This window comes from Macaca nemestrina, chromosome 5, assembly GCF_043159975.1.
Source record: "Macaca nemestrina isolate mMacNem1 chromosome 5, mMacNem.hap1, whole genome shotgun sequence".
Classification (NCBI taxonomy): Eukaryota; Metazoa; Chordata; class Mammalia; order Primates; family Cercopithecidae; genus Macaca; species Macaca nemestrina.
In genome coordinates, this window is record NC_092129.1 from 10755377 (window position 1) to 10771342 (window position 15966).

At 42.4% G+C, this 15966-nt stretch overlaps 1 protein-coding gene across 2 annotated transcripts in view; it reads right to left on the minus strand.

The window, feature by feature from the left end:
* Nucleotides 1-15966, minus strand: part of LOC105487631 (uncharacterized) — a 78062-nt gene that overhangs the window by 39565 nt on the left and 22531 nt on the right. Inside the window, exons 4-5 of one of the 2 annotated variants that reach the window (XM_071095945.1) lie at nucleotides 8821-9002; nucleotides 7432-7591 (exon numbers count right to left, since the gene is read on the minus strand). The gene's annotated coding sequence lies outside the window, so the exon portion shown is untranslated. Of the gene's footprint in view, nucleotides 1-793; nucleotides 7592-8820; nucleotides 9003-15966 lie in introns of those variants that run through there. The other variant, XM_071095944.1, reaches the window with a different exon arrangement.

Consider the following 15966-nt stretch of genomic DNA (forward strand, 5'->3'; position numbering starts at 1 on the left):
TTTAACCACTGTGCTAACTGAGCCAGCTATCTCTTTACCTGACATGAGGGCTGATACGCATTTCATTGCATGATCCCAGGGACTGACGAACAAAGACTAACATGTGGAAAAGGGCAACTAAAGAAAGAAGAGCCACCTCTAGGTTAATTAGTACAAGTCTCCTCGCCGATATATCCTAATACACTAAAACAGCAGTAAAAACAATCTGCACATTGGCATCGAAGGCACAGATAAACTTGCTGAGGTCCCTTATGATGTCAGAAGGATGCTTTGTATGAGTCCTTAACAGATTAATTAAGTTCTTGCTGTTTTCACTTGGAAATGATACTGTCGTCTTGGGGCTATTCAGAGATGTTCATGGTGACGAAACAAGCTTGCCTGGAATGGCAGTTCCCAGGTGGCAGAGCCTGGGCTTGAGGAAGGTGGAACGTGGGTGTGGCAAGGAGCTGGCAGGTGCAAATATCAGGCCAGCAATGCAGTCCAGCCTGCATGGACGTGCGTCACCTAGGAAGTTGTGTCCTGGCTGCAGTTTCCACTTCAGGTGCGACAGAAGGGTGAACTCCACCTCACCTCCTGGTGAGGTTGACCTTTCCTTGCATTTATGACTTTTCTTTCTTTCTTTCTTTCTTTCTTTCTTTCTTTCTTTCTTTCTTTCTTTCTTTCTTTCTTTCTTTCTTTCTTTCTTTTTCTTTTTTTCTTTCTCTCTTTTTCTCTCTTCTTTCTTTCTCTCTCTCTCTCTTCTTTCTTTCTTTCTCTCTCTCTCTCTGTGTCTCTCTCTCTCCTTCCTTCCTTCCTGACTGCCTGCCTGCCTGCCTGCCTTCTTTCCTTCTTTCTTTTGTTCTGAGTCTTGCTCTGTCACTCAGGCTATAGTGCAGTGGCATGATTTGGGATCACTGCAACCTCCATCTCCTGGGTTCAAGTGATTCTCCTGACTTAGCCTCCTGAGTAGCTGGGTTTACAGGTGTGTGCCACCATACCTGGTTAATTTTTGTATTTTTAGTAGAGATGGGGTTTCGTCATGTTGGCTGGGCTGGTCTCGAGCTCCTGACCTGAGGTGATCCGCCTGTCTCAGCCTTCCGAAGTGCTGGCATTACAGGCATGAGCCACCATGCCTGGCAGGGTTTATGACTTTCTTTGTGAATACTTGCAAGGAATTTACCATTTTAATGCTGGAAGAGACATCCATTCCTTCATAAGAGGACCTGAGTGAATCTTGATTGCAGGCCTCATGCTGGGCAGAATTAAGGAAATTCAGTTTGTTTCCAATCTTATTTGAATGTTCTTATGCCTCCTACAAGTGCAGCAGCAGAATCTCCATGAATCTGGTGCATGAAAGTTTCCTGTAGCTTCTTTAGGGTAGAGAGGCTGGGGAAGAGTAGAGACTGATTTATACTTTTTAGATGTGTAGTTGATCCTTGAACAACAAAGGTTTGAAATGTTTTGGAGTTTTGTTGCAACAATGTGAAAGATACTCAAAGACAAACCATGTAGCTAGAAATGTCAAAAAAATAAAGAAAAAGTTAAGTATGTCATGAATGCATAAAATGTATGTGGATACTTAGTCTATTTTATCATTTAAAACCATTAAATATACACAAAACTATTACAAAAAGTTAAAAGTAATCAAAACTTATGCACACACTCACAGATCATATGTCGTGCTATTCTCATTCAAGAGAAGTGTAAACAAACATAAAGATGCAGGATTAAATTGTAACTGCATTGGCCAGGTGTGGTGGCTCATGCCTGTAATCCCAGCACTTTGAGGGGCCGAGACCGGTGGATCACTTGAAGTCAGGTGCTTGAGACCAGCCTAGCCAACGTGGTGAAACCCCATCTCTACTAAAAATACAAAAATTTGCTGGGCATGATGGTAAGTGCTTGTAATTCCAGCTACCTGAAGGGGGCCAGCCCCTCCACATCTGTGGGTATTTCTCATCAGTCGGGACAAGAGACTGAGAAAAGAAATAAGACACCGAGACAAAGTATAGAGAAAGAAAAGTGGGCCCAGGGGACCATCACTGAGCATACGGAGGACCTGCACCGGCACCGTTCTCTGAGTTCCCTCAGTATTTATTGATTACCATTTTCACTATCTCAGCAAAGGGAATGCGGCAGGAAAACAGGGTGATAGTGGGGAGAAGGTCAGCAAGAAAATATGTGAGCAAAGGAATCTGTGTCACAAAATAAGTTCAAGGGAAGGTACTATGCCTGGATGTGCACGTAGGCCAGATTTATGCTTCTCTCCACCCAAGCATCTCAGTGGAGTAAAGAGTAACAAAGCAGCATTGCTGCCAACGTGGCTCGCCTCCCGCCACAGGGCAGTTTTCCTCCTAGCTCAGAATAGAACAAATGTACAATCGGGTTTTATACCGACACATTCAGTTCCCAGGGGCAGGCAGGAGACAGAGGCCTTCCTCTTATCTCAACTGCAAGAGGCCTTCTTCTTTTACTGATCCTCCTCAGCACAGACCCTTCACGGGTGTCGGGCTGGGGGACGGTCAGGTCTCTCCCATCCCACGAGGCCATGTCTCAGGCTATCACATGGGGAGAAACCTTGGACAATACCCGGCTCTCCAGGGCAGGGGTCTCTGTGGCTTTCTGCAGTGCACTGTGCCCCTGGTTACTAAAGAATGGAGAACGGCGATCACTTTTATCAGGCATACTGCCTGTAAACACAAAGCATATCCTGCACTGCCCTAGATCCCTTAAACCTTGATTCCACATAAGACATGTTTCTGTGAGCTCAAGGTTGGGGCAAAGTTATAGATTAACGGCATCTCAAGGCAAAACAGTTGTTCAGGGTAGAGGTCAAAATGGAGTTGCTTATGTCTTCCTTTTCTACATAGGCACAGTAACAGTCTGATCTCTCTTTTCCCTACACTACTCCGGAGGTTGAGGCAGGAGAATCGCTTGAACCCAGGAGGCAGAGGTTGCAATGAGCTGAGATTGTGCCACTACACTCCAGCCTGGGTGAGAGAGCTGGACTGTTTAAAAAAAAAAAAAATTGTAACTGCATAAACGTAACCGTACTGCATGGTGCATCTCTGTAATAATTTCGTAACTTCCTCCTGGTGCTGTTGCAATGAGCTCATGTGTTGCGAGTATCCACTTAAAATGTTCTGTGATGCTCAACATCCTGGCACGAGCAGTTCATCCCCAGTGAATTGCGCATCACAGTAAAAAGTGCCCTCTCCCTGTTCGCGTGTATTTTTCCTTCTGTTTCGTGCTGTACTGTAAACCTTGAATAACACTGTGGGATCCATATGAAGTGGCACTAGTGATGCTTGAAGTGCTCCCAAGAAGCAGAGAAAAGTCATGACATTACAAGAAAAAGTTGAATTGCTTGATACGTACTGGAGGCAGGTCTGTAGCTGGGTTTGCTTGCATTTCAGACAGATGATTCATCTTGTAAACAGGTGGTATAAACTTACTGTACGGATAAATACAGAACAGTACTGTAGATGTATTTTCTCTTCCTTGTGATTTTCTGACAAACGTTCCCTTTTCCCTAGCTTACTTTATTGTAAGAATACAGTATGTCATACATATAACATATGAGATGCATGTTATTAACTGTTGCTGGCCAACAACAGGCTATTAGTAGTTAAGTTTGGGGGAGTCAGAGTTATACCTGGATTTTCTACTGTGTATGGTCAGTGTGCCAAGCCCCCAAGTTGATCAAGGGTCAACTGTAATCCTAAAAGAATCTAATACAATATTGCAAACAGTAGGTGGTCAATAAATAATGAATTGAACTAAATAATACATAAATCTTAGAGTATGTGCAACCTGATCGTAATACACAGATCTCTCTCTCTCTCTATATATATATATCTTTTCTGAGTTCATGCCATTCTTTCAGGTAGAAAGCGCCTTATTTTGAATTAGTTGTCTTCACAGCAAAAATCCCTCTAAGAGTGCAGTGCAGATTCCTATGTACAATCTGGAATAGTCCATTGCTTCATGCCTACCCTGGACATGAAGGGCCGTGCCACAGCAGAAGTGTCTATGCACCCGTCCCTGTCTATACCTGAGCAACGCATTCCTCTTTGCTTTGCTTTTACAGGCTACAGAGTACAGTGGCTCCAGCACAGAGCTCTGCTCAACATCCTTCTGTGCTTTCACGATGCTGATGGATGATGAAGGTAGGGAAGAATGTACAGCCAGGAGGCCATTAGGAGGGCAACTAATTTACAAAATCACATTTATAGAATTGAGTGCATCCAACAACTACCAGGGGAAAGTTGGGCAACAGCTATTCCAACACCACCAAGTCAAAAACAAAATGACCAAAAAAAAAAAAAAGAAAAAAATGTGGATATAGAATTTCTGATTAACATCATTCCTGAGGCAGCTTATCCAGGGGAAACTGCTAAAATAATATTTTAAGTCAAAATGAACACATACTAGAAACGTTATATGTTAGTTGAGTCTGTTTTTTTTTTTTTTTTTTTTCCCAAAGTATTTTCTCAAACAGATCAACCTTAGCCCCCTAAGAGACATTTCACATTAAAAATAAAACGTCTGCCCACTGCTGGTTTCTCAACTTGCTTCCACCTTCTCTCCCCTTTAATGAACTGGGCCATGAGGTGAGTCAGAGAGGGTAAAGGGAGTGGTAAGAATTTGAGGAGAGAGGAGAGTGAGGCTAAAATAGGAAATCAGGAAATGTGATTAGGTCCCCCCTGTCCCTCACATGGGGCCACCCTCTTATTGCCCAACGTGGTTTCTTCTCGAGGGTTCTGCATGGTTCCTCAATCCCAGGGAATTCCGCAGGACGTTCCACCCAAGACCACTGGGCTCCCACCTCTACTCTTTTGCCAGTTAATGAATAAGAAGGAATTTCACTGCCTGGAAACAGGAACGATGCTTTCTGGTCCTTATTTCACATCTAAAACAGAGAGGTCAATTGGATTATTCCTAAATACCTTTGAACACTAAAATAGAAGTTTTAAAGCAAATATACTACCTTTTTGCTGTAGCCTTAAGCCAGGGAAAAGTACAGATTCAACATTTAAAATTGAGATAGACACTTTCCACTTAATGCTACCACTCTTGCTTTACTTCATGAGACTGAGAATATGATAATGCACCATAAATTCATTTGGAGGAAAGATTGATATTTTATAACAATCTATAATTACAGAAAATGTGAGTTTTCTGGGAATAAAGACATTTTGAAGATAATAAAATATTTTCACTTATGTTGTAATTTTGACCCAGTTTGGTATAGGAGGTGGATATGTTAACGGGTACACCTAGCTTAAGTTTGCAACCTAAGACCTGAATGGGTTGTGTCTATAAGCTGCACCCCTGGTTAGGCACACAATCTTGGGAAAGCCTCAGCGCCCCCCTCATACACTAGGGATGAGAACAGCACTGCCTGTTGGGAAGCTTGAAACAACAAACAAAGGTAGCATCAGTCACTTGTGTCACTGTTACTCTATATAAAGGTATGTTTTATCCCTCAGGCTTCAAATCAAATTCTACTTTTTATCTTTGATTATGGACAATTCAACTATGATGTATCCAAATAAATCATAGTTCTACTTTTAAAAGTTCTTTATCTGATTCATTGAGCTTCCTGACTGTGTGAGTTTATCATTCTCTCCATGGTTAGAAAGTCCTCAGCCATCACTGCTTCAAGTACTTTTTCTGTTCCAATATCTCTTTCCTCTCCCCTGTGACTTGCTTTAAACATATATTAAATGTTTTCATATTTTCATGGATGTCCTTAAGGCTCTGTTTATTTACCTTCTCAGGCTTTCTGTGTGTGTGCTGTCGTTTGCACAAACGTAATGTTTTCGAGCTAGCTTTATCTTTAAGGTCATCTAGTGATTTTTCTCATTACAGAGATGACTTTTTTTAGTTTTTTACTTTTGATTTGGCCCTTTTATATTTTTTCTTTTTCTTGATATTATTCATTTATTCATTTCTTGTTCATGTTTGCTTTAAATCCTTGAACACAATTATGATACATACATTTTAAATCTCCTTGCCAATTCCATTGTTTTTATCATTTCTGGGTCTGTTGGTGTGGACTGGTTTTTCTCCTGGTTATGGATCACACTAAGTGCTTTTTGTATGCCTAGTAAATTTTTAATTTTTTCGTGGATACCTCATAACTCAGCAATTCGATTTTGTTGTTTACCTACAAACAGGTTAAGTTGTCTTCTGGTGGGCAACTAATGTATTTTGAGATCACTTGGATCCTTTTAGACTTGGTTTTTAAGCTTTGCTAGGGTGTTTCTGGAGTAGCCTTTAGGAATGCATTAATCCTACTCCTAAAGTATGGTTTTTTGGGGGTTTCTACTAGATGCACAAGATGTTCAGTGAGGTGTCTCTCCTCGAGCTGATCAGAACTCAAACACCTCCCAGTGCTATGTGAGCTCTGGCATCTTCATTGAACTCACTGTTCTGTTGCAGTTGTTCTTTCCCCAGTAGCTGTTCTTTGCCCTACTTTGCCTGTAGAATCTCTCCCTGTGCATATGCAGCTTTATATTAGATTCAAGGAGACGTTTATGCGTATTCCTGGAGCTCCATTTCCCCCCAAAGCCTTTCCATTATTACCTAGCCTAGAAAAATCTCAGTTTTCTTAGAAAACAAATCTCCAGTCTCTCTCCCCAGTTTAGCGAGACTGCTGCGGTCTGCTTTGGTTAAAACTGCTTGCCTTTAAGTCTAGGAAGGGCCTCTAGAAAGAAAGTCAGGGTCATTACGGGGTTGATCTCATTTGTTTCTCTTTCTAAATTATCTCAGGTTGTACTGCCTGCTGTCCAACATGTGCAAACAGTTTTTCCATATCATTCATACTCACTTATGGCCAGAGACCAGTTTTTGTCAGACCTATTTTTTTTTTTGTCCACGTACCTGCCCATTTTAATCTCCACATCTGTTTACTTCCCGACTCTCATCTGCATTTCTGCTTTTACTCTTCCTATCCCGACAACCCATATCCCTTCAGAAAACTGGTGCTTAGAACCCAGTGTGTTCACACAGGTTAGTGTTCACATATAAATACATATGAATTCGTTGCTCCTGACCCATGTCAAAAATGGTAAACACAAACCACTCCAGGGAAGAGAGGTGGGAGTGCTAGAACTGCATGGTTGAAAACTGCAGGGATCTTTAGTGGGCACTGCAGAATGACTGGGTCTAAGCATCTGATCATTTGATCTCCTGAGCTTTACATTAGTGAGACCTCGCCACTTCAGTATATCCTACTGCTTCTGTCAAACTATTGTGAAAGATGGCAAGCCTAACATTTCTCTTCACTCAGACCCTTTGCCTGAAGAAAAAGTTTCCTGAGACATTTTGCTACAAATTTTGGGTCTATGGGAAATTTAAACCTAAGAAGTTAGCTTGATGAATGGGTCAGTTAAGAGAAATTTTAGTTGACTATTGTTCCCCTTATGGCTAGCATGACAGACATACGCATTTGGATAGTATGATAAAATCCACCGATGCCCAGTGTGGGGTCATAGATGACCAAGACTGACATGTTCTTCCTGTGATAGAGTGAAAAATGTGCCTCAATAACTCTGTCCGTCACCTTGGTAGCACTCCTGGACTGAAGGGCTTTGCTCAGCGGGTGCTGAAATTTAAAAAGAAGAAATCAAGCTCAGTATTGTCTACAAAAAATAAATGTGAAAAAATTTATGACACATGAAGCAGAATAATCTGAGGATTAGCACTTTTCACGCTTCTGTATTAGCACACAAATCAAAGTGTAAAATAAAAAAAACCCAGTAGATTCAAATGATTCTAGAAACTTAGTAAGTTGTCATAAATATTTCAATTAAAATCAGGGAATGAAAAATATATCAGAGTACCTATAATTCAAAATTGCAGTCATGTGCATGCTCTTTTGCATAGACCTCTTCTGGGTGTTCATGAGAACAAGGCAGGAGACCAGCGTGGCATGCATCAGGCTGTACAGGCTGTAGGTGGTGACTGGCTGTCAGCGGAGGCAGACATGAAACCCTGGCCCACTTCCCTAGACCTCTGTTCCTCCAAAGCCAAAGCCTTCAGCTTCTGGGGGATGGGTCACGAAGCAGTCCTACATCTAGGACTTGCAGGCAAAGATACATTGTCTCTCAGTGAGAGGTACAGGCCCAAATTTTATTCCCTTAGAGGGGAGACAGGGAATCTTGGGCCCAGGATCCTGCATTGCAACAAAGCAGACGTCCACTACTCTTCTTCTCAAACACCGACACAGATACAAGTTCTGTGAGAAGGAGGGGCAAGGACACTGAGAAATTCCTCCCCTCAAAGCCTAGGTGTGCAGGGCCTGCCTAAGATGGAGGTAGGCTGAGAAGATGGAGCATTTGCTGGCTATGTACTGCTACATAGACCCATGACGATGAGGAACTAACGAGGTCGTGTTAGGTTTCTCAAGGATGACAGACTCAGAAACTGCATTTCTCCGAATCGGCAAAGCTGAAGATTGCAATGAACACTGCCTAGTTGAAGAAATGCCAGGAACGGCTTATGATGGGCTTGGTTAATCACAAATTTGGCAGGAGGTTAGAATACCCATTTTGACTAGGACACTGAAATGATCTGTTGAATAACCAGGGGAGTGGTAAACCCAAAGCCCTAGAGGGTCTGCACCCATCCTAATGCCTCCACCATCTCACGGGGTGCCAGACATCACTGCTCTGGTTCCCCCAGAGAAGGTGCTGAGGCTTCCTTCCCATTGGCTGACGCTGAGTACGCATTCGACTTCCCGTGCGGCATGGAAGGCTTCTGTATCACTAAGATTTTGCAACTCTTTTCACCCCAACGTCCCAGGGTGTGGTTGTCTGGCCACATACTTCTTACCTTGTTCAAAAGGAGTCCCTGTGCTTGGAATCAAGATCACAGTGGGAGTCATGAGGACACTTGAGTCTGTCACCAGGCATTGCGTCAGGCTGCAGTACTCACACCTGACACTGGGACCCGTGGTGGAACACCAAGGGCGAATCTCAGCATCTGGATTCTCGCAGTTGTTCCTGGTCAGGCTGCTGCAAATTCCAAAACAATACAGGTCACAAGAGATGGGAGAAGATACAAGGGCATCCGGCACCCTCTATGTTTTGCTGTAATAAAATGTTAACAAGCGACTTTGAAATATTCACACTAATGGTCCCATAACATGCACAAACAGTCCTTAACTTTGAAACAACTCTGAACATTTCAAAGACAGATTATCATTCTTATTATAAGACATCCAAAGTTGTCTATGCTCCAGAAGAAAACATCAGTGTGTACAAGAGAGGATCCAAATACCCTCCTTCCACCTTCTGCCGAATACATTCCTCCAGATTAACCGAGAAAGACTTTGAGGTGTGTCCTGTAGATTGTTTTATGCATATACAAATTCACCTCCTTCTGGCTCTCTGTATCTCTCTCTATAGGACTATGTGATCTATTTGGCGTCTGGTTTGCTGATTGTTGTTCTCCTAAGGAATCGATCCACATTATCTATGTTCTTGAATTGATAACATACCGTTGTTCTCAATATCTTTGCAGCTTTAAGACCTGGAGGATGCTAAGCAATGGTGCCTCTCCACTGTTACTCCTGATGGTGATGGATATGCTCCCTCCTTGGTCTGTCTTCTGTTTAGCCAGACTTTGGTCAATCATATGGATCTTTTCAAAGAACCAACTTTCTGTTTCATGGATTTATTCCCTTGATGGCCTATTTTCTTGTCCACTGGATGTAATTAGTTTGGCTTATTTCCTTCCATTCACTTTCCTTGAATCTTATTTGCTTTTTCTTGTCTAGATATTTAAGTTGTGATCAACTTAAATCAACAACTGTCAACTTAAATCAACAACTGTCAACTTAGATCAACAACTGTCAAGTGTTTGCTCATAGGACCCTTGAGACTCTTACAAAGTATTGGGGATCTTAAGGAGCTTTCATTTTTCAGTATACATGATGAGTATTTATTGCATTAGAAACCCAAACTGGGCTGGGCGTGGTGGCTCATGCCTGTAATCCCAGCACTTTGGGAGGCTGAGGCAGGCGGATCATGAGGTCAGGAGATCGAGGCTATCCTGGCTAACACAGTGAAACCCCATCTTTACTGAAAATACAAAAAATTAGCCAGGCATGGTGGCACGTGCCTGTAGTCCCAGCTACTCAGGAGGCTGAGGCAGGAAAATCGATTGAACTGGGAAGGCGGAGGCTACATTGAGCCAAGATCATGCCACTGCACTCCAGCCTGGGCAACAGAGCGAGACTCTGTCTCAAAAGGGCCAATAAAATCTTCGTTTTCTCAATGCGAAGTGTTTTAGCCTTATTGACTCTCTCTGAAGGTATCTCAAGGGTCCTCAGGTTTCTCCAGACCACACTTTGAGAACTGCAGTCTGAAATCATTGATTTTTACATGTCTGTTTTCTCCTAAGAGCATCAAACATTAGAGAAAACCCTAAAAACATTCATTGCATCCCACAAGTTTGGATAGATTGTGTTCTTTTCTTATCCAGTTCACAACTTTTCTAAATTCCTTGGTGATTTCTTCTATGTCTCAAGGAATATTTTGAAATGTGCCTTTTCACGTCCAAATCTTTGAGAAGTCAGCAAACTTTTCCTTGTTCGTACATTACTTCATTCTGTTGTGTTCAGAAAACACACTCTTTATTTCGTTTAAATCTATGGAGACTTGCTGAAAGGCCACATATAGGGTATACCTCGGCAAATGCTTCATGCACACTTGAATGTGTATTCTGCAGTTTGGCATAGTGTTTAGTAGGTCAACATTTTGCAGAGATAATAGAATTTTGCCTGATTTTTTGCATATTTGTTCTAGTATATTGTGTTTGGGGAAGATTTATAACCATAGTGAGAGAGAAGCAAGGAAACCTCTAACTGGTTATTGGCTTATCTACTTCTCTCTTGAGTTCTTTCAGTCATTGCTTCATATATCAGAAGGGCTCTTATTAGGGTACAACACATTTAGCCTTGGTACGTCTTCATGGATGAACCCTTTTCACTCATGAAATGTCCTTCTGATCTTGGTCTTATTTCTTGTCCTGAAATCTCCTTTGTCTGATCTTGACATTGCCACTCCAGCTTTCCTCTGCTTCACGTGTTCCAGGTATAGCGTTTCCATACTTTGGTTTTCCATTCAGTTTTTCCATTTAAAGGGCACTGATTGTAAAAGAACCTCACTGGGCTTTGGTTCTTACTCAACTTAACCGTCTCTGCCTTTCATGTCCAGTGTATCATCCTGTTTCATGGAATTCACTTAGGAGGGGGCTGAGTTTCAGTCGGTCAGGATGCTATGCATTTTCTGCCTGGACCTCATCTTCTTTATTTTGTACTCTTCCTTTCCTTTATTCTTTTGGATAATGGAATAGTCTAATTATAATCTATTCCTCTATGTTTTAATGATGGTGGTGGCTCTAGGACTCACAATATCCCTCTTGGACCTACTGCATTCAACCACATAACCCCACATTTATATTACCTAACATCATGGATGACATCACAAACTGTGTACTTCCACAGATTCCCTACATTATTGATGCTACTGCTTTCAAACTTTTACCTTTACATATGTTAAAAAAATACATTGCTCTCATTTTGCTTCAATGAGTCGATCTGTCAAAGACAGTAATAAATTAGATGAATACAATCTTTTACATTGAACTTGACATTTGCGATTTCCAGGCTTCTTCATTACATAGTATGGATTAAGGTTTTTACCTGGTATTATATTCCTTCTACCTAAATAGCTTTCTTTAACATCTTTTCTTTTTCTTTTTTTTTGAGACAGAGTCTCACTCTGTCACCTAGGCTGGAGTGCAGTGCCGTGATCTCAGCTCACTGCAGTCTCCGCCTCCCAGGTTCCAGCGATACTCCTGCCTTGGCCTCTTGGGTAGCTGGGATTACAGGCATGTGTCACCACGACCGACTAATTTTTTGTATTTTTAGTAGGGATGGGGTTCCACCATGCTGGACAGGCTGGTCTCGAACTCCTGATCTCAGCTGATCCGCCCACCTAGACCTCTCAAAATGCTATGATTACAGGCGTGAGCTACTGTGCCTAACTTTAACACTTTTCTTTCTTTTTCTGTTGAGAGGGAATCTTGCTTTGTTGCCCATGCTGGAGTGCAGTGGTGCATTCTTGGTGATCTTGGCTCACTGCAACCTCTGCCTCCAGGGTTCAAGTGATTCTCCTGCCTCACCCTCCAGAGTAGCTGGGATTACCTGCATGCGCCACCACACCCAGCTATTTTTTTTTTTTTTTGTATTTTTAGTAGAGATGGGGTTTCACACTGTTAGCCAGGCTCGTCTTGAACACCTGATCTCAAGGGATCCACCCACCTTGGCCTCCCAAAATGCTAGGATTACAGGTGTGAGCCAATGTGCCTGGTCCTTTACACCTTTTCTTATGGGAAACTGCCAATCAGACAGGCTTTTAGATTTTTGTTTGTTTGTTTTGGGGAGGTACAGAATATTCCTTTGTATAAATTCATTTTCAAGGGATTTTTATTTCTGGATATAGTGTTCTAGGTTGATCTTTTTTTTCTATTTCGTCACTTTAAAGATGTTATTCCATGGTTTCTGGCTTGCATTGTTGCTGACGAGATGGCATCAGCCTTTTTTTTTTTTTTTTTTTTGTCGTAGCTCCTCTACTTTAAAGGATCTTTCCTTCCTCTGGCTTCTGGAAATGGTTTTTCTGCTTAGCTTTGAACTGGGACAATTTAACTATGATGTCCCCCAGTAGAGCACAGAGTTTTGCTCTTTAGAATTGTATATCTGAGTCACTGAGCTTCTTGACTTTGTAAGTTTCTTGTTTTCTGGATATTTGGAAAGTTGTCAGCCATCATGGCTTCAAGTATAATTTCTGTCACAATATCTCTTTGCTCTCCTTCTGTGACGTGCTTAACATGTATATGAAATGTTTGGATGTTTTTATAGATGTCCTTGAGGCTCTGCTGATTAGTTGGTTCAGTCTTTGTGTGTATGTGTGTGTGAGTGTGTGTGTCTTTCCTGTGGTTTGTCTAGTTTCTATTTAATTATTTTCTAGTTCACTTTTCCTATTGTAATGTCTAAAGTGATGATAAGGCCATCCAGTGAATTCTTCATTAGAGATTGCCTTTTCTCAGTTCTTTAATTTCTATTTGGCTCTTTAATTCTTTTTCTTTCTCTTGATATTCTACAATTGTTTCTTTCATGGTCAGGTTTTCCTTATATCCCTGAACATAGTTCTCATAGGTGCATTTTAAATATTTTTGCCAATGCCATCATTTCTATCATTGCTGGGTCCGTTTGTGTTGAGTGATTTTTCTCCTGGTTATGGATCACACTAAATGCTTCTTGTGTGTCTAGTAAATTTTTAATTGAGGTCACACATTGTAGAAAAGCCATATAACTGAGCAACTAGACTGTGTTCCTTAACTCTAAGGAGGTTGAGTTTTCTTCTGGAAGGCAGTTAATTTACTTGGAGATCATTTGGACCCTTTAGACTTGCTTGGAAAAAGGTTTGCTTGAGGGTTTCTGGAGTTGCCTTTACTCTAGGAATACAATGATCCTACTCCCAAAATATGGTTTTCTTTGGTTTCTAATGAATGCCCAAGATGTTCACTGAGGTGTCTCTCTCACAGTGGTCAAAACCCAAATATCCCCCAGTGCTATGTGAGCTCTGGCATCTCCATTAAGCTCACGGTTCCCCTGCAGTTGTTCTTTTCCCAGTAGCTGTCCTTTATCCTCCTTTCATTGTGGAACCTCTCCCTGTGCATACGCAGCTTTCTATTTAGCCAAAGTCTTGAGGAGACTTCTACGCGTATTCCTGGAGCTCCTTTCTCCACAAATCCCTTCTCATTCTTAGCTAACCTGGAATACCTCAGCTGCCTGAAACATCGCAAACTTCAGTCTCTCTCCTCAGTTCAGCAAGACTGCCATGGTCGGCTTGGGCTCCATCTCCTTGCCCTTTAGTCCAACAAGGGTCTCCAGAAGGATGCCAGGCTAATGATGGGGTTGATCTCCTTTGATTCCCTTTCTCAATTCTCTTAGGCCTATCATGCCTATTGTCTAACCTGTGAAAACACTTTTCCCATGTATTTGTTAATCCTTCATGGCAGAAAGGCTGGCATGGTCAGAACTGGGTTTCTGTCCATCTTCCTGCATGTGTAACTCTTCAGAATCTCTATATTTCCTAACTCTCAGCTGCCTTCCTACTTTTGCTCCTCAAGTGCTGGCAACACATAGCTCTTCAGACACCTTGTGCTCGGGACCCAGTGTGTTTGTACAGGTTAGAGGAGAAACTAATTGGAAGATCTGGATGTCGATATAGATATCCTTTACTTGGGACCCAAGGTGAGAATGGCAAACACAACCTTCACTTCAGGGCTTGGAGACTAGAATGACAGAATTCCCTTGTTAAACAACCACATTGGTGTTTAGTGGGCGTTGTGGAATGGTACTGTTTCTAAGCACGTGGTCATGTGGTCTCCCGAGCTTTCTGTTCATGGGACCTCACCAGCCTCCTGCTTCTGTAAACTATTAGGAAAGAAAGCCAGCCTGAGATTTCTCTCCTCTCAGACCCTGTGCCCAAAGAAAGAAGCCTGAGGCCGGGTGTGGTGGCTCACGCCTATAATCCCAGCACTTTGAGAGGCTGAAGCAGGCAGATCACAAGGTCAGGAGATCTAGATCATCCTGGCTAACATGGTGAAACCTCGTCTCTACTAAAAAATTAGCCAGGCATGGTGGTGGGTGCCTGTAGTCCCAGCTACTCGGGAGGCTGAGGCAGGAGAATAGCATGAACCTGGGAGGCAGAGCTTGCAGTGAGCCAAGATCGCGCTACTGCACTCCAACCTGAGTGACAGAGCCAGACACTGTTTCAGAAAAAAAAAAAAAAAAAGAAAGAAAGAAGCTTGAGACATTCTACCCAACATCCCGGGTCAGAGAGAAATTTGGTCTTAAAATGTTAGCTGGAAGCATGACTCTTCCAAGAGAAATTTAAGTGGGCTGCTGTTTCTCTTAGGGTAAAACTCAAAGATATACCCATTTGGGTAGTATTCTGTGGTCCTCTGATGCTGGTGTGGTGTCACAGAGGACCAAGACTGACATGTCCTTCCTATGACAGTGGTGGAGAATGAGGCTCAGTAACTCTGTCCATCACCATGGTAGCAGTCCTGGACCCCAGGGCTTTGCTCCGTCGGTGCTGAAATTCAAAGAGAAGAATTCAAGTTGAGTAATTTCTAGAACAGAGAAGCATGGAAAGAAATCTGTGACAGACACAGGACAGAGTTCTCTGAGAATGCTAACTATGCTCTTTTCTATATTAGCAGGCAGAGGGAAATGCCAAAAGAAAATAAAACAACAATAGATTCGTAGCATTCTAGAACCTTAAGGAGTTCTTAGAGTGATTTTCTTTAAAACCTGGACACCACAGAACAGATGAGAGTGCCTATCAGTCGTAATGGTTCTCACGCACATACTCTTTTGCATAGACCTCTTCTGGGTGTTCATGAGAACAAGGCAGGAGACCGGAGTGCCATGTATCAGGCTGTACATGCTGTAGGTGGTGATTGGCTGTCTTGGGGGGCAGACATGAAACCTGGGAAATTTTTCTATATCACTGTTCCTACAAGACCAAATTTTTTCAGCTTCTGGAGGACAGGTCAGGAAACGGTCCTGCCTCTAAGACTGTAGGCAACCACCCTTTGCTTCTCAAGAATGGGTAGGGGCCCAGATCTTATTCTCTTGGTGGAGAGATGGGGACTTTTCTAGTGCCCAGCATTTTGCATTGCAACAAAGCAGAAGTCTACTACTCTTCCTCTTTAAACGCCCCACAGATACAAGTTCCATGAGAAGCAGGGGCAAGAACACTGAGAAGTCTCTCCTTTCAACGTCTAGTTGTACACAGCTTGCCTAAGACTGAAGTTGTTCCCAGAGATTGTGCATTTGCCTTCATTGACCAAAAGCTGAGCATTCAGTAACAGGAAACAGCAGAGTATCTGTGGGGTTAG